Consider the following 15,026-nt stretch of genomic DNA (forward strand, 5'->3'; position numbering starts at 1 on the left):
AATACGTGGTACACTTGTTATATAAAAATATTGCTGAGTTTGGTCTGTCATCCACCTGTAATGTCTAAATCTGCCGGCTTTCATTACACTGAGTATGGTTTCTTGGGATGTCTTTACCTATAAATTGCAATAATTATTAATTTATGTAAAATCTGATATCATTTGCAATTTCTAAGGGAAGTGCTTTTGCAATTAAGCAATTAAGTAGCATCTCATGAACCTCCATACCATGGCTGGACTAGTACGACAATATACTTTTATTTTAGTTCTTTGCAGTTCTCCTAGATAGCAAAACTGAATGCTCAGAACTGAAATATGAATGATATTTTCTGTTTGCATTAATGATAATGTTTGGAGCCAAACAGAAGCAAACTGACTGTAATGTAACACCACCTGGTGTAAAAAGCTCACTGTGTGGGTATACGTGTGTGACTGTTTGTATGTGTGTGTGACTGTGTATGTGTCTCTGTGTGTGTGTGTGTGTGTGTGTGTGTGTGTGTGTGTGTGTGTGTGTGTGTGTGTGTGTATATGTGTGTGTGTGTGTGTGTGTGTGTGTGTGTGTGTGTGTGTGTGTGTGTGTGTGTGTGTGTATGTGACTGTGTGTGTGTCTGTGTTTTGTGTGTGTGTGTGTGTGTGTGTGTGTGTGTGTGTGTGTGTGTGTGTGTGTGTGTGTGTGTGTGTGTGTGTGTATATGTGTGTGTATATGTGTGTGAGTGTGTGTGTGTGTGTGTGTGTGTGTGTGTGTGTGTGTGTGTGTGTGTGTGTGTGTGTGTGTGTGTGTGTGTGTGTGTGTGTGTGTGTGTGTGTGTGTGTGTGTTGTGTGTTGTCAGTATTTAATGTTTTATCCTTAGTATTTTATCGCATTTCTTTGGGAAAGGTTAGACTTGCTGGCTAGTGCTTGGACTGAACTTTATAAAGTACCCACCGTCACTCATTCCTCTCGAACATAGATGACAAGCTGGTGGGGTATTTCATTTAGATGCTTTAATACATAGAAACACATCAGGATATATAGCAGCATCATAACATCTAAACAAACTGATTAACAGACAGACTTTATATACATACATGCTTACATCTCAACAGCTTACTACAAAATGGTAGTCAGACTCGCATGTGCTCAATACTTATACACTTGTGCAGGCCCAAAAGTACATACACACACATTGATCAACATCCTCCCTCTTAAAAAGTCTGCCCTTTGAAAAAACAATATTAGAGTCAAACCTGCATTACTATAGACATTAGAGACAAAACACAATGTTCATGTCCAAGTTGCCATGTATCTATTACATGGTTTGGAGATGTGACCAAATCTTGTAACATAACAATTTGGACTGAATTTAGCAACATGGACAGTCTTTGGTGAACAGCTCATATCAGGAACTTCTGTATTTGTCACAGGAACAGAAATATTCTCTGGAACTTCTGGAACTGGAACATAGGACAACTCACTCTGAGATAAAGTCTCTTTCACAGACTATGTATGCTATTTAAATATTGCACACATTTTTGAAGCCATAGCTAGTCTGGGGAGTGCTCATAGGAGAAAAGATCTATGTAAAATAGAAAGGGTTCCCTCCAGTAAATATTACACTCATATCCGTAGAATATTTTATTTGAATGGAAACAAGTTGGCAGTGGGTTTCGCCAATACATGTGTACCTCTCCTGATTCCCTTTACCCTCACTCATGAACAAGAACCCACTTGTTTCATTTCCTTCAAGTGTTTTTAAGTTGGTTGTCTTTTTATGCTGAGCAGGGATGAAGTTGCTTTTTCTGAAGAAACCCATGATAGCTAAATACCTCATGATGTCTTATTTGGAGGTACTGCTTCTTTTACCAGCTGATCACATTCAGTAGTAAATTGCTCCACTGTATGCAGGAGATCATAATCAACTGTGGCCATAATCTACAAGTAAAATATATGCAACTCTTATGTCTTCAAACTGGATAGTCTCAGAACCTCAGGTGTGCCTTGATATTCTGTCTATGGAAAATCATAAATAGATGGCGGGACAAGATGAACTCTTGATGTAGTCATGCACTCCCTTTGAATGCATTCAACATCATACCATCAGTCATACCAACAATACATATGCAAGTATCAGTATGTAAAATGGGGACAGAATGGCATGCAGCAATGACCCTGGATACTCATATTGTAGTAACACCTTATATTTGTACTCAATCATGGTGGTGAAGAGAAAGCTGATTCCTGGGATGATGTTGTCAAATTACTAGACAGGCTATGTATCTGTCGTTACTTACTGTTGTGAGCTTTTGGTACTGGCTGAAAAGATGAGGTCATGGATTCAAGCAACAGAAATTATTTTTTTTTTTTCACAAAGTTTGCTAGCTCACTCTACATGATAATTTGAGGATCTCAGCAATCACTTAGGATCTTGAGGCAGATCCTCTGCTCCTCTACATTGGGATGATCCAGTTAAGCTCATTTGTACATTTAATGAAGATGTTTCCCATGATTTCCTATGGGAGGAGCACCAGGCACAGCCCACTAGGAGTAGATTGCATCTCTCAAATGGCCTTGTAACATTTCAGAATCATAAGGATAATTTGAAGACTGTTGCTCATGGAATGGATGAATAGAATGGATAGATGGATGGATGGATGGATGGATGGATGGATGGATGGATGGATGGATGGATAGAATGGATGGATGTGTGGATAGACAGATGAGACAAAGATTACTTAGTAATAAGACTTGACTCGAATTAGATAATTAAGTTTTTAATTTTAGTGAGCTATATTTATGAAGCCTTCCTTGTCCTTATGTTTATTGTCTACTCTTGTTTTTCAAAGAATATCACACTATAACAGTAAATTTATAAAATATTAATAGAGAAATATTAGAATAAACTTGAAGTCCGTGCAGAGAACTAAAGCTCTGATGTGTAAATGATCTGCTTTCTGTGTCAAGGTTACAGGGTCTGAATCTTTCTACCTTCATTTGCCTACTGTGTGACCTTGAACAAGTTAATAAACTGATAGTGCTTTGGGCAATTGTGAATTTGGGCTAGGTTCCTTAATGGTCTTCCAGACTACATGACATGTAACTGTTTATGAACCTGTGAGCAAATAAAAGGTTCAGTCAAATGTGCAACTCTCCCAATAGGTCAATTTATCTCAAACAATAAGGATACAATAGAATACAATATTAGGCATACTGATTTGGCCTCCCCAGACTAGTTCTGATCCATATGTGGGCTGGAGAGCAGATCAAGGCTTCCTTGGGCAGAATCATACTGTTACAAATGAGTGCTTTCTCCAAAGGCCTAATCCCACCCCCTACCCAAACCTGCATCGCCCCAGCAGTTGGCATGCAATGGGATTTGTGATATATCGCTCATACTTCCATATTTGACTCAGTTATTTCACTGTCCCTCTACAGCTAACTCTCCCTGCACTATGAGGTACATAAGCCACTATTCAAACTCAGGTCACCTGGGCAATAGTCAGGGACTAATTCCACTATGTCAGCAGTACAGGTCAGTGAGCATGCTATATCTTGCAGTTAGAAGAGAAAATTAAGGAACAGAGCTGTTAATTAGCTGTTTCCTGTAAAAAGGGTACAAGGTTTGTTCCATCTTTTTCCATTTTCCTACTGTTTGACTCTGGGCAAGTCACTTAATGATTTATGCTCCTAGATTGTCCTTGAAAAGAGGGACCAGTGGGCTTACCTGTTTAACAAACGAAAAACATTGTCTGAAATACTGAAATAGCAAGATATCAACTCTGTTGTCTATCTGCCCTATAAATGGAGCACTTGAGCAAGCACACACACACAAGCACACATACACACACAAACACACACACACACGCACACACACACACACACACAAACATATATATATATATATATATATATAAAAACATATATATATATTATATAGGACTCTGCATCGAACATGTTTCACCGAAACGTAAACCATCGAACACACTTTCGCGAAAGAGCATTTATCGAAAATGCACTTTTGCCAGAAGGTAAGTAAACAAACAATTGTTTGCATGTAGGTTTAGTTGTACATCAACATGTGGTGTAGATTGTACAACTAAACAAAATGTTGCTTAGATCATGGTAAATGTGAGTAATCTTTTATCTTTCCTAGTCTAGTCTAGTCCTAGATCCGTATATATATATATATATATATATATATATATATATATATATATATATTTCACTACAGAATTTCAAAATGCTGAAATCCCGAATTTCAGTATTTTGAAATTCTATATCCGAAAGCTTTAAATCGTGAAACCCCAGAAGCCTTGAAATTCAAAATCGAGCTCGGCGATTTTGAAATAGCACTTCTGCAGTTGTGCTGTGTGAATGGATAGGTGTAAGTTCAGGTAAGTATGTATGTATAAATGTGCTGGTTAGGGACTTTAGTGCATGTTAGTGTGTGTTGTGGCTGTGATGTGTTTATGTGCAAGGGGCTATGAAATGTGTGGGTGTGAGTTACCTTTGTGTGTGTGACTGTGCGATCTCGGAGTTAGTATATATAAGTAGGGGGTGTGGGGGGCTTGCCCCCCTTTTTGTCTGTAGTGTAGGATTGTATATTTGATTGTGTGGGGACATTGTGTGTATGTGTATGTGTGTGGTGTATTTGTACTGTAGGTTCGCGATTTTAAATTTCTCGGTTCTGGGGTTTAGGAATTTAAAGCTTTCGGCTATAGAATTTTGAAATACTGAAATTTGGGATTTCAGTATTTTGAAATTCTATAGTGAACCCATAGATATATATATATATATATATATATATATATATATATATATATATATATATATATATATATATGCATATATGCAGTATATTTATCTATATCTAGGTCCATATCTATATATCGGTCTATATCTATATATACATGTGTGTATATATGTGTGTGTGTGTGTGTGTGTGTGTGTGTGTGTGTGTGTGTGTGTGTGTGTGTGTGTGTGTGTGAGTCTTTATGTGCAAATTAGTAATCATTTAAGTTAACTTTAATCTGTAAGTTCAGGCAATGTTTAAAGCTTTTTCTAATGCACTGAAAACATGTCTTCAAATATTCCCTACGGGAAATAAACTGGAGATGTCATCACTTACTTTTATGTGCTTAAATATAATTTCTTGCATAGTTTAGTTTTTGAAGTTCCTGTTAACCCCTCTTTTGATTTCTTCACTATAGGAGCTACCCCCTGAACGCTGGACCACTTCTTGAAGTACTGTTTGTTTCTTTCTATGATTGACAAGACTGTGTTGGTCACAATGCAAAGCTGCCACTTAAACAAGCAGTATGGTTCTAGCATCAACAGTACCAACCTACAAATATAATAAATCACTTAGGAACAGTTGCTTTCTCTTGCTCTTTTTTATTCTTAAACAAAATATCCCTGAATTCTTCAAAGTCCATATAGTATGTAAAGGGCTTCACTTTGTGCTCTGACTGCTGAATCATATCTGGTACATCATTTCCTTTAGTCGTCACATATTGCAAAATCAACTTAGATTTGAAGCACAATTGACTTAATTGATTTCCTATGATTTCTTTAAATATTCATGGCTGCACATGCTAAAGATGGACTGCCTGATGAAATTCTGCCATTTCGGAAATTCATTTTTTCCAAGTAAGTTGAAAAGGTTGTTTTTGGCAATTCAGCCTTCTCAGTTTATTGGTAGCTCTCTTTATTTGAGTGCTTCCTTAAAGTCTTTACTGTCTCCAGTAAGATGTGTTTTCTTCCTCAAGTATCCAACACCCACAAAATAAAATTGCATTTGTAGTCACCACATAAACTTTTGGGAGTGATACAGTCACTGTCACCTGCCAACAAGAATATTCTGTTTAGAATACTTATACTGTTCACCCAAATACTGCAACAACAATGAACATGTAAAAGTGACAGAAAAGACTCTTCCATGTGTAATGACTCAGGTAAAACTAGTTTAAAATAAAAACAACAACAAAAAAAAAATTTTTGATTAAGTGAATTTATTAAAACACTCTTACAGCAGGCAATGAATTAACATATCTTTCAAGCATCACTTACCTTTCATCATCTTCAAGCAGTCACACCTATCATATCAATTAATTTAAAACCCAAACAGTGACTAAGTAACCAGTTTCTGATCAGTTATAATTGTCTTCACTGTCATTTTCAGTAAAGCGGATTGTATCTGTGCAGAAGTACTCAAGCTCCTAAGTTAACTGACTTCTAGATACTGTGGCATCACAGAACCTAAAATAACGATTCATTCATCAAATTACTCCTTAAAAAGGAACACTTAATACTGCCTAAAAAATCAGAAAATTACAATCATTATTATGTGCTGAATCCCTAATGTTTTAAATAGTTTCTGTTTTCGTTCCTGTTCCTTATTTCCCTTGTATGTTCCACTGCACTCTGATATACACTACAATCAATTTTACCAATGTACAATGTACAAATGGCTATACAAACAACTCATTCTGTTTAACTGTCATAACACTTGTCAGTTTTTAGCATTTTCTATGTGTGAGAAGTCACTATATTCTCACAAGTACAAAAACTTATTAGTGCTCAGTGTAATAACATTCCACTTCCATTCTTCCGCTTGTGTTGTTACTTAATTCTTAACGTTATCTGTCTACATATAAACAAAGTTTGGACATTCACAGACTATTTTTGGGAACTTCACATTTGGAAAGTAAAACCTTCTAATTAATTTAGCCACACCCACTACTTATTTACCTGTTATAGTGGATCTTAATGATGTGCCACTAAAGAGTCTCACTAACACACTCTGCACTTAGTGACCCTTCATTCTCCCACATCACGTATACCTCTAATACAAGGTGCCACCATCCCACTATTATGTTTTCTTTAGCACCTCTTCTGACTTTATAAAGTTTGTAAAGTTTTCCACATAAGCTTTTTTCAGAAATAAACACGTATTACTTCAATGAATGCAAGTATACATTCCCACATGCCTAATGTGTTTCAAGCTACATGCAATTATTGCCCAACCATTTTTTCACTACATGTGGTAGGCAATTGCTGTTGAATCTTAGTAAACTATTGGTCTGCACACATTTTCTATATCTCCATCAGCCCAGTTAGCACCATATTTATAAAAAGTAACTGCAAAAATATCAATGGATGTACAATTTTGTGTTAACTCAGATCTGTGAGAAGCACAATACACTTCCAAGATGATGACAAAGTAAAATCCCTCATGTAATACCCTTCCATATCAAGAGGACATCATTAATAAAATGCATGACCATCTTTACAATTGCCTAATACAAAATGATCCAAAACTATTAACCTGATAAAGACCAAGTACGTTGTGAAAGCAATGGCTAATATGCTGTCTGTTTTAGAAATGTTTTAATAGTGTTTTAAAGGCTTCAAATAAATTTGGTCCGAAAAGTGTTATTTATAATTTAGTTAACAAAATAAAAGTGATTCTTACACAAACTCATGCATAAATACTGTTGTATGTATTTCTGTACAGATGCACAAGCACACACATGCACATTCATGCACACACAGACACACACAGGCATTTTCACCTGTGTATCTACACTTAAGTCCACCAGAACATTTTTTTTAATTTGTCTTTATTTTTATAGTTAAATGGGAAGTAATGGGATTTTAATTTCTTGTCACAAATCAATTACACTGAGAGCTGTCTAGTTACAACACATAATTTGATGACTACAAGAAACAGTTAAACTAAACATATGACTGTGCAAGTGTCTATGACAAAGAGCGCTACGTGTGATGCTTAAAAACATACATTGTACGTAGTGCATGTTTTCTCTGTGCCACATGCAGCATTTTAAAGATTAAAGGCAACATACAAAGTATGTACTATACAGAGTATGCACACAGGCTGATATGAAAATATCCTTTAATATACCATAACTATTTATTACTTCTGAGGTTTATTCATTTAATTTAGCTGTTTGAATATTTGTAATAGTAGTATAGCATATTGTGGGGCTATTATCACTGCAAACTAGGAAAGTTACTTTTCCTCTCTTTTAGTGTTGGAAAGATATTAATCAGTTTCTTGGAAATGTTTGTTCCCTTGGGCTGCAGATTTGAAACAGATTTTAATATAGGTATTTAAATATTATTGTCATACAGTCCATGTATGTGTAATGTCTGACAATGTATCTGTTGTGTAGGAATTATAAATTTGGTAGATCCACCAAGTGAAGCTAAATTCAGACAATTTATATAGATACTAGATTAGTCAAACTTGTCAAAAGATGCACCCGCCAAAACTGTGTGTGAAATCACTACATATCTTACTTGCAGGGAAACAAAACCCCATGTGTGTATGTGGGGGGGGGGACTTCTTACCCCACATTCCATTATTCATATGTGTTAAATCCATGACTGCACAATATCAGAGAAAAGTGAACCCTGCCTTGTACAAGTGAGGTTTCGCAGTAGAGCCAGGCTCTGTGTCAACACATTCCATGAAATGAGGTTTTGATTTCTTTGTCCAGTATCTTATTTATTTTTATTTATTTTACATTTGTTAACCGGGCTAGTCTGGCTGGATACAATGTCCATTTTCAGCAGAGGCCCGAGGAGAAAAGCTCCATTAACAGACTAGTAAATTTCAATAAAAAGAGCAACAATCAAAATAAAAATCAAAACAGAACCAAACAAACAAAAATATATAAACATACAAGCAAATAAAGGACAAAGTTGTTATTGGTGTAGAGAAATGCAGAGGTATTATAACAAGAAAATAACAATGGAGAGGCAACCTTCGTTTGTAATAATTGCTATAATAAGACTGACTAGTAAGATAAGAAGAATTGAAACTAAACTGACATATAGAGAGTCAAATAAACTTTACACTGTTTACAATTTAGAATAGAACAATTTTTGCCAGGGCACTAGTAAGGAACGAGATAAGCATAGAAGAGATTTGCATAAAGCTAGAAAAAGAAAAGATGACAAGATGCAGAGTTATAGCATGTAGTAGGAGCAAAAGAGAAAAAGAAATTCTGCAGGTGGGTCAGTATAGGCATAATCAAGGGTTGAGAACAACCAGTAGAGTGAAAAAGGGGGGGGGGGGACTGGAAATAGGGGAATATTTTGCTGAGCTCAGTCAGGATTAGAGCATGGGCATAGCCAGTGGGTTTGTAAGTGGTTTCTTATTTGTTTTTTGAAAAGGTGAGATGAGCTTAGTAGGTAGGTAGGTTACATTTGGCTACATATAGATCTGAATTTGATGGCATCTTCTATTAATTCAGAAACATAATCTATTATTTAAAGTTAAATTTTGATTTTGGCTGGGAAACACGGAGCAGATTTAATATTGGTTATTCTCCAGAACTTCGTATATCATCAGTTTATTTCTTTTTTTTCTCTTTCTTTCTTTCTTTCTTTCTTTCTGTTTTCATCAAAGCCAGTGAAAAGTTGTTTCATCTATGACAATTTACTTTTTTATTCTACAGGGAGTTTTTACTTGGCCATTTAATGTCCCAAGTGTTCATTCTCATAAATCAGAAAGTATAAAGCTTAGAATTTTAGGGCTTAGATTTTTCATTGTGGTAAGAATGTGCCACATCTGTGGCAGGAATACGTGGTACACTTGTTATATAAAAATATTGCTGAGTTTGGTCTGTCATCCACCTGTAATGTCTAAATCTGCCGGCTTTCATTACACTGAGTATGGTTTCTTGGGATGTCTTTACCTATAAATTGCAATAATTATTAATTTATGTAAAATCTGATATCATTTGCAATTTCTAAGGGAAGTGCTTTTGCAATTAAGCAATTAAGTAGCATCTCATGAACCTCCATACCATGGCTGGACTAGTACGACAATATACTTTTATTTTAGTTCTTTGCAGTTCTCCTAGATAGCAAAACTGAATGCTCAGAACTGAAATATGAATGATATTTTCTGTTTGCATTAATGATAATGTTTGGAGCCAAACAGAAGCAAACTGACTGTAATGTAACACCACCTGGTGTAAAAGCTCACTGTGTGGGTATACGTGTGTGACTGTTTGTATGTGTGTGTGACTGTGTATGTGTCTCTGTGTGTGTGTGTGTGTGTGTGTGTGTGTGTGTGTGTGTGTGTGTGTGTGTGTGTGTGTGTATGTGTGTGTGTGTGTGTGTGTGTGTGTGTGTGTGTGTGTGTGTGTGTATGTGACTGTGTGTGTGTCTGTGTTTTTGTGTGTGTGTGTGTGTGTGTGTGTGTGTGTGTGTGTGTGTGTGTGTGTGTGTGTGTGTGTGTGTGTGTGTGTATATGTGTGTGTATATGTGTGTGTGTGTGTGTGTGTGTGTGTGTGTGTGTGTGTGTGTGTGTGTGTGTGTGTGTGTGTGTGTGTGTGTTGTGTGTTGTCAGTATTTAATGTTTTATCCTTAGTATTTTATCGCATTTCTTTGGGAAAGGTTAGACTTGCTGGCTAGTGCTTGGACTGAACTTTATAAAGTACCCACCGTCACTCATTCCTCTCGAACATAGATGACAAGCTGGTGGGGTATTTCATTTAGATGCTTTAATACATAGAAACACATCAGGATATATAGCAGCATCATAACATCTAAACAAACTGATTAACAGACAGACTTTATATACATACATGCTTACATCTCAACAGCTTACTACAAAATGGTAGTCAGACTCGCATGTGCTCAATACTTATACACTTGTGCAGGCCCAAAAGTACATACACACACATTGATCAACATCCTCCCTCTTAAAAAGTCTGCCCTTTGAAAAAACTATATTAGAGTCAAACCTGCATTACTATAGACATTAGAGACAAAACACAATGTTCATGTCCAAGTTGCCATGTATCTATTACATGGTTTGGAGATGTGACCAAATCTTGTAACATAACAATTTGGACTGAATTTAGCAACATGGACAGTCTTTGGTGAACAGCTCATATCAGGAACTTCTGTATTTGTCACAGGAACAGAAATATTCTCTGGAACTTCTGGAACTGGAACATAGGACAACTCACTCTGAGATAAAGTCTCTTTCACAGACTATGTGCTGTGGTATAGGCTTGGACACTGGTATCAAATGTTTCCGATTCCGCCTAAGATCTGCTTCTTGTGATTCCACAATGTATGATCTCACCTCTGGGCACATAGTCTTCACGACACCAATCCAATCATAACCTCTGGGCATTTGCATTCTTACCACTTCTCCTTCTCATAATGGATTGAGCGGTTTGCTGGTTTTATCATAGTAGTACTTCTAGCATAGCCGTTTCTTCAACAGATTGGCTTTCACTGACCTGTTCTTCACACATGGAACCAACAATTGAATACTGATTGGTAATATGGCTCTGGTTTGTCTCGACAGAAGTCTCTGAGCAGGTGAACCTAGGTGTTTATCACAAGGAACATTTCCGAGATTCAAGAAACATCACTATTATCTCGTATTGTCTTCTCTAGTAACTGTTTTACACTTTGAACTGCATGTTCTGCCAAACTATTTGGCTGTGGGTAATCAGGGCTACTTGTGACATGAGTAAAGTCCCGTTCTTCAGCAAATATTTTCAACTGTTGGTTTGTAAACTGCATGCCATTGTCAGAAATAACTTTGTGCTGACTACCATATACTGCAAAATGATTCTTCATCTTAGTAACGACAGTACTGGATGCTAGGTTAGGAAGTAGGTCAATCTCAAACCAATTGTAGTAAGAGTCTGCTAACACCAAATAATGTTGACCATTCCACTCGAAAATGTTGGTGGCTACTGTTGACCAAGGTAGTTCAGGAATCTGGTTTAGTTGAAGTGGTTCCTTCTGTTGATGTGGCTTTGTACTATTACACAGGGAACAGGACAAAAATGCTCTCTCAATGTCTTGTGACATAGAAGGCCAAAATATTAGTCCTCGTGCACTTCCTTTGGTAGAGTCAGTTCCTGGGTGACCACGATGCAAGACAGTGATGTACTCTTGTTGCAAGGACTTTGGAACAATCAGTTTTGGACATTTCATAATGATACCTTTGTCAGACAAAATCTCATTTCTGTATGGAAAATAAGATTGCACTTCTTGAGGTAAACTAGATTGCTTTAACGGCCTCATTGATAAAGTGGTTGAGTTTTTATAAAACTGGATCTGTGGCTGTGTGATCTCTCAACTCATCAAGACGTGTAGAAGAAAATGTCTCACTTCCATGACTTCAAAATCAAGATTCTCATTCTCATGCTGTTCTGTGATGTTTCTGGGTGATCTGGATAAAGTATCAGCAAGTTAAAGAAGTTTGCCTTTCTAGTAGATAAGAGTGAAATTATACTGTTGCAATCTCAGCATCATATGTTACAGTCTGGCTGGAACTGAATGCATAGGCTTTCTCAAGATTGTGACTAGAGGTCGATGGTCTGTTTCAATCTGGATAGGTCTACCATAAGCATAATCGTTGAACTTTGAACATGCAAACACAGTTGCCAAAAGTTCTTTCTTGATCTGAGCATACTGCATTTCAGTTTGGGTAAGAGTTCTCAATGCACCAAGACCAAATTTCGAAGCATCACATAAAAGAGTAACTGGCTTGTGAACATCATAGTATCTGAGAGTTGGTGGACTAGCAATTGTCTGTTTCAGGACATAAAATGCTATTTGGTATTGCTCTAACCAAGACCAGAATTGGTCTATATTACAACACTGAAAAGACCGGCATTCGAACGGCTTAAAAATCAAAAGTGCCGTACCTCAAAGTTGCCTGCTGCTAATTATTTATACCAACTCCGAGATTGCACTACAGTGAGGAAAGGGCAAATTTTCCAATCTTCACTGTACTGCAATCTCACAAAAAACACATCGATGAATGGTATTTCCGATATTAAATCAGTTTGATCTTCAGCCCTCTTTGATTTCATAATAAGAACCTGACCAGAATACCTCTTTACATGTCAACTCTCTAAGCAGTGCTGAAAGTTGGCTCAAGTCTGGAATGAAGGTAGTTGACCATGCCAAGAAAGCGCTGCAGGGCTTGAACATTGTCTGGAGCTGACATCTCAAAAATGGCTGTTTTTTTAGAGAAGTCTGGTCAGAAGCCTGAACTGGCAAATACATTACCAACATAAGTAACTTCTTGCAGCCTGAACTTGCAGTTCTGTGGACTGAGCTTAAGATTCACCAGAACTTTTTTGAGGGATCTGTCATGCGTAGCTTCATCATGACCTCCTACTGTTATGTCGTTGACTATAATAGCAGAAGGACACCCAGAAAAAAGGTTGCTCCATTGCAAGTTCAAAGACTTCACTTGTAGAATTTATCCGAAATGGCATTCTCAAAAATCTGTATCTGCCAAGCAGAGTACTAAAAGTAGTGAGCAATGAGGATTTTTTTGTCAAGCTGAATTTGTTAAAATTAACTCTTTGCATCTAAGACAGAAAAAAACAGTGGAATTTGGCATCAAGGCTGTGACTTCTTCAACTGTGCACATTGGATGATGAGGTCTTTTTAGTGCTTTGTTCAAATCTTGTGGATCAATACATATTCTGATGTCATCTGAGCTTTTCTTATGAGCTACCACCATGGAAGATACCCATTCAGTTGGAGCTGAAGAAACAACTGGACAAATCACACCTTGTTGCACCATTTTATCTAACTCAGCTTTGACTCTGTCCTGCATGACTATTGGAACTTTTCTAACTGGCCTGATAACTGGACTGATATCTGGGTCTAACTTCATGGCGTACACAACTGGAAGCTTCCCTAATTTATCTTTGAAAAGATCAGCATAGGTGGACTTCCTTATTAAATTAAAGCAGTCCCATTTTCAAACTGTCTCTCAGCCCTAATAATGACTGGACATGCCTCTTGACCACATAAAATAACAAGTCGTAGCTTCTCCCAGCAAAGTAATATGAAAGCACTACTGAACCTTCTGTTTGAATTTCTTTACCTCCACAAGCCACAAGTTTTGCACACCTTGCCAAATCAAGCCTTTCACCATGACACACTCTAGCAAATGTTTCTGCTGACATAACATTGTACTTGGAACCTATGTCAACTTTGAGCTCTGTCAGTTTGCCATTCATCTGGACAGTACAAAATTACTCATACTTTGTCCTTAAATTTACTGCATTGATTGTTGCATGAAGCACTGACACACCATAAAGAGTAGGGTTGAAGCTTTGTAATTGATCAACTTGTTTCATAAAATGTTCCCTTTTAATGAAAGAATGTGGGCATTTTGATTTACAAGAACTTTTGAAATTATTCCATTTATTGCATTTGTGGCAATGCTGGCCAAAATATAAACATTTTTCCCTTTAAGATTCATGACTTCCACCATAATTACAATAGTTGGCAATTAAACTAGGTGAGGGCCCATGTTTGAGTTTGCTGACTCACTCTTATGATTCACTGAAACTATGTGAACTTTGGAATTTGCTGGGGTTTACCAGTGAGTGCTGCAGAGGCTACAGTTGCTGTCATGTACTTGGGCCTGTTTCTTTTAACCACGTGCTGCATACTATCAACATGAGCTTTGTCACTGTGTCTTGTGGAGCTATTCTCATTTGTGAGCATATTTGTGTGCTTTTATGTGAGCTCGTATATCTGACAAATCTCAATGGTCTTATTCAAAGTTAAATGACTGTCACAAAGTAAAATCTTTCTCACAGCATCATCTTTAATACCACACACAAGTCTGCCATTTATCATCTCATCCTTTAAATCATTAAATCTGCACGTTTTAGCTTTGTTTCTTAAGTCAGTTATATATGGTGCAAACGTTTCACAAGGCTTTGGATCCCTTGTGTTAAATAAGTGCCTTTCCATTGTAACATTTGTCTGGGAGTTACACTTTCTCTAAATTTATGCTTTAAGCACTCCAGGTCCTCCCATGACTCAACTGGTACAACAATATGATGACTCCATCTCTTCTGTATAGATAGCAGGTGCATACACAAACAAACATTCCCTTTCTATGGCTTCTGACCCAACTAAGTTAAGCAAAATAAATGCCTTTGTACGGTCATTTTTATCAGAAAATGCCACTTGTATGAAAATGTCATACTCTTGCTTAAACAATCTC

Source organism: Protopterus annectens, chromosome 2.part0 (assembly GCF_019279795.1).
Source record: "Protopterus annectens isolate FY-2018-M chromosome 2.part0, PAN1.0, whole genome shotgun sequence".
Lineage (NCBI taxonomy): Eukaryota > Metazoa > Chordata > Ceratodontiformes > Protopteridae > Protopterus > Protopterus annectens.